At 39.1% G+C, this 4,797-nt stretch overlaps 1 long non-coding RNA gene across 1 annotated transcript; it reads right to left on the minus strand.

Moving 5' to 3' along the window:
- Window positions 1–456: 456 nt before the first annotated feature.
- On the minus strand, window positions 457–3,247 carry LOC109488984. Its single transcript, XR_002141898.2, has 3 exons — window positions 3,026–3,247; window positions 1,901–1,996; window positions 457–496 (listed from the first exon to the last, which is right to left on the minus strand). It is a non-coding gene; the product is annotated as an uncharacterized LOC109488984 (long non-coding RNA).
- Between the last annotated feature and the right edge of the window lie 1,550 nt (window positions 3,248–4,797).

The following is a 4,797-nucleotide window of genomic DNA, read 5'->3' on the forward strand; positions in this document are numbered from 1 at the left end:
AAGTACGCTGAGGTAGAGTGTTCTGCCTGAGCTCAGAAACTCCCTTGTAAATATTTCAGGTGAGAGAATCAGAGATTCATCAGATCTTGGAGCAACTCTCTCTGCTCTGTTATTTCTAAGTACTTCTTTATTTCTTCCTCTTAGTTATGTCTTCTATCTCCAAAATGGTAGATAAATGGGTAGGACATGGGGTGAGTTGGTGAAGAATGTCTAGAAAGAAAAGAGGAAAGAATGATAGAACCAATGGCAACATCAATGACAACCGGCACCTCTTGACTGCTTAACCGTGTGCCAGGCACAGTCCTGCTTTGTGTGCTTGGCACGTATGATGTCATTTTAATTCTCAGGACAAGGTTGAAAGAGCTAATGCAAGTAATTACCTCATTGGAAGAAATCTCATCCTGCTTCCTTCTTTGTTCACCACACGTATACATGGCAAGTAGCAAAGCTTGGTGTCCGTGAAGAAGCCATCTAGCATGTGGGGGTGAGAAGGATTCTGGGGATGGAACAATGGCGAAAGTTGTTGGCTACAAGGTACTTCTGTTCATTGACTTTCTAGGTGTGAATGTTTACTCAGTCTGATTTTTGGCAGGCCTCTGAGGCCCTCAGGCTCTCATTCGGTGCTCTGCTCTGCTTCTCAGTCTCCTCTAAAATGATAGAGAATTTGTCAGACATTTCACCGATCCATGTGCCCCAGCACAAGCAGATTTGAAGGATTATGACTCTCTTTCTTGTGATGCAGCACCGCCAAAGCTCTATTATTTGTGCCGGGGACTCAAATATTAGGAATGAATGGAAGGGGCCTTTGTGGAACTTAATTGGTATTGCCTTCTAAAGCATATTATTTTCAATAACAAATGACCATGTGACTATCCATGCTGGATATATAGCCGGGCTATCACAAGGGGAGTTTATTAGGAAGCTTATGTCATTGTTCCAACCTCATTTCATATGACATAGTATATTTGGATCTTTATTCCTTTTGCGCTGCCAACCCTTGCCTAGAAGCATACCAAGGGACATAAGAGAGGAAACCTGTAGGCCTGAGGGCTTTTGCCTGATTCTGCGGAGTATGCAGGGCCACAGTGACAGGAGATGTGAATGAAGATCTGAGGACCCCAGAATATCATCCTATGCTCAACTTCCAGTCCCACTGCATGCTTTTACCAATAAAGTCAGAATAAAATGTACGCAAGGCGTGAAGAGATCAAAAGGTCAAAAAACAGAGGGTATGTAACCAGAGACGGAGCTGACGTTTTTGCTGGGAGGTGGTTTAATGAGTCCCACCAACCAGCTATATGACTTTGGGTGAGTTAATTTCCCTGAGCCCCCACTTCCTCAGTGGGAATAATGCTGCACCTTCTTCATAGGATTATTTTAAGGATTACATGAAATTTTGTGTGTAAATTACTTAGCACAGTATATGGTGTATTTTGTGCAGTCAATAATTATTGGGCATAATTATTACTATAAAAGAGAAGAATGACACATTCCTTACAAGACTTTTGTGAGGTATAAATGAGAATGTGTGTGATGGGCCTGGCATAATGCCCAGCATATTGTAAAGCCTAGGGATAGTTAGCTTTTTTTCCTTAGTGCTTGTTATTAAAATAATATGGGGATCCTCAAAGAATAAGGCCAGGCTCTGATTTACCTATTTTAGGGTTTTATTATTTGTAAAACCATCTATGATTTACAGACTGTTTTTCAACCTTTAACTCACTGGACTTTCACAAGAAGCTTTTTGCTCACATAGTTTAAGTGGCATGTACAAGTTGTGCAGTAGGAGAGAAAGGATCTGAACTCAGGTGTGTAGGACCCCTAAGCCAGCATTCTTTCCATATTACCTCTCTAAAGATCATAGCTCATACTGAACTAACTAGATTGAATTACAAATTACCTTAAATAATTCATTCAAGCTGTCTTCATGGTTTGTATTGATGCAACGGGGTCCATTAGCTGGGTCCCTCAGAGCAGTGCCAGAGTTGAAAAGCAACTAGGAACCAAAAAGCCAGGAAAGTGAATGCCATGTAAAGATTTTTTTTTTTTTTGAAGATTGCAGTTTGTTTAAAGCAAAAGAACTTTCTGGAGATGCAGCAGCAGCAAATCTATCAGCTCCTTGCAGTGTCATCAATCACAGAAGCACAGGGAAAAAAGCAAGCTGGACCCAGTACCCATCCTTGTAAATTATTTTTCAGGAAATCCTGCAGGCTTGGTTTTTTACCAGGAAACAATTACAGTTTAATATAGAGGACCACAGAATTCACATGGAACCGATTTCTATTTCTTTTTGTTCTGCTTACACAAAGGAAATGCAATTTTTCAAAAACAGCAGAGAAATACACAAGTGCTGGACTAATATAGTGGCGCCTGTCGCTTACAACTGAGGGATTGTGTCATTTCTCATTGCCAGTCCTGACAGCTCCTCAAATAAAGAGGTGTCTTAGCAAATTATGTTCTTGATATCACTTACTGAAATGTGATGGCTCCATTTTAAATAATAAAGTGACAATGCAAAGACCCGGAGCAAGATATGCAGAAAGTTTACCATAGCTTAACTGATGGTTCATTATATTGCTCCTGCCATTATCTCAATCTCATATTTTTATCATCTGTCTACAAATGTGCAAAATTAAAAAGCCAGAGGTAATTTTGTGTTTTATCTGACTCCAGAAGAAGAGATTGTTAAATTATCATTGCTTTGATATTAAATAGCTTGAACCTGTACAATGACCTTTGAATATGCAAATGAAGTAGCTTTTTGCAAAAAAAAGGTGCAGTTTGCTAATTATTAAAATGATAAATGAGACAAAAATGGAAGAAAACTGGAATTTACTTTGAAGCAAACCTCATTGAAGGTTTATGTGATAAGGATAAAGAAAATGTTTTATATTTATGTGCAGGTTCAGAAGAATGATTGTCTAGAGCTGTTCAAATCTGTGACTTTGCAGCTGTAATCAAAACCAGCAGGAGAGTTTCTGACTTATATCCCTGGCAGAGAACTCGTAGAATACATAATACATACCCAGAAGAGTTAAGAGAATTTCAATAGTTTCTTAGGTAACAATTTTCATTCTCTGCTCTTAAGATGTTTGAAAAATGAAAGGCTGTAACCCCAAATCAAACAATAATTAAACATCCGACTCCGTTTTTAAATTAGCTTTTTAACACCAACGTGCTCATGAATCTAATACTCCCAGAAACGAGAGATGAACACAACTTCTAAGAATGATGACATCAGTGGGCACGTTTTCCCCAACAATCGACCATTTTAACCTTGAACTGCAACATCTCTGATGTGTAATCGTCAGGATTGGCTCCAGAAGGGAGAGTGTCCCAAGTATGTTGGTCTTGGACAAGCACCCATGGGGACTTGGATGTGGCATCCCATTTGTTTTCACTCTTGGGAGATGTGGCTTAGGTCTCCAGGCCAACCGTGATTCTAACGTGTCATAATTGTGGAGCCCATTTCCTTTGCAGACTGACAGTTACGGGTACATAACTCTCCACAAGGCAGATCTCTTTAGAAGTTCATAGCGAATGGAGAAGGAGGCGCGTTTCCCGACTTCCCATCCCTGATCACCTGAACGCTCTCCCCTGCTTTAGCTTTAGTATCTCACAGTGATACAAAATGTGGGCTCTGGAGCCGCTTAGTAGCCGGGTGCTCTTGAATAAGTTCCTCCTCTGTGCCTCAGTTTTCTCAACCGTGATAAATTTTTCCCGCGACACAATACAAAGTATTGCGTTGCAAGAACTCAAGTTAGCTGTTAATACTCTGTCGTAGAACCGTCTGGGCTATTGAGAAGGCAATTCCTGACTCTTAGGTCCATCTCAGAAAAATGGAGGTGAATGCAGCCTACACTATGAAAGTGAAGTCTCTTCACAATGAAATGCAGTGAGAAAACAGTGAAAGGCAGTGAGAAAATGTTAAAAATCCATAATGTTCATTCAGTGCTAGTAAATTCCAGGCATTCTGCAAAGTGTTTAAATATCTCACGGTAATGCCAGGTGTTATGTTGTTTTTAATCCCATTTTACAGATGCAGAGAGTTGGTCAGTGAGTGAGGTTGAACCCGTTTGTCTATTACCCAATTTTATGCTCTTAATTACTCTGCTAGAGTGCCTCCCTAGGAGGTAAGGATTGGGAGTTGCAGTGACTTGGGACCTAAACCTACTCATGCCATTAATTAACTTTGTAGCTTTGTGACTTGGGATAAATTCTTTCTCTTTCTTTCTTTCTTTCTTTCTTTCTTTCTTTCTTTCTTTCTTCTTTTTTTTTTTTTTTTGGGAACTTTTTTTTTTTATTTTCTCTTTTGATAGAACTGCCTGATCTCTATGGCTTTTTTTCAGTTCTGACAACCTATGATTCTAGGAGAGAATATATTTGGGAGGGGGGTGAGGGGTGAGGGAGAAGGGAAAGCGAAAAGAAAGAGAGGAAGAGATGAGAGAGTTTGGTGTATAACTATAATTGAACACAGTGATATCTTTGTAGCTTATAATGAAGTCAAAAGACTTTCAGATATTTCAGTACATTCATTCTTGTACAATATGTCTATATATCATCACTGTCATTTTATAAATGAGGAAATTGCAATATAGAAAGTTTGTGACTTGCCAAGGTCACATAGCTAAGTCATAGAACCTAGCAATTTTACTGCCAATATGAAACAACATTCTCTGGATTAGGCTGAAAAGTCAATATATAAAACACTTCTGAAAACTTCTATTGCTTAATAATGCAAATAGTGATGTACTTCATGTTATGCAGTCAAAGAGTTATTTGAAAGATACAAATCGA

Source organism: Ailuropoda melanoleuca, chromosome 6 (assembly GCF_002007445.2).
Source record: "Ailuropoda melanoleuca isolate Jingjing chromosome 6, ASM200744v2, whole genome shotgun sequence".
Classification (NCBI taxonomy): domain Eukaryota; kingdom Metazoa; phylum Chordata; class Mammalia; order Carnivora; family Ursidae; genus Ailuropoda; species Ailuropoda melanoleuca.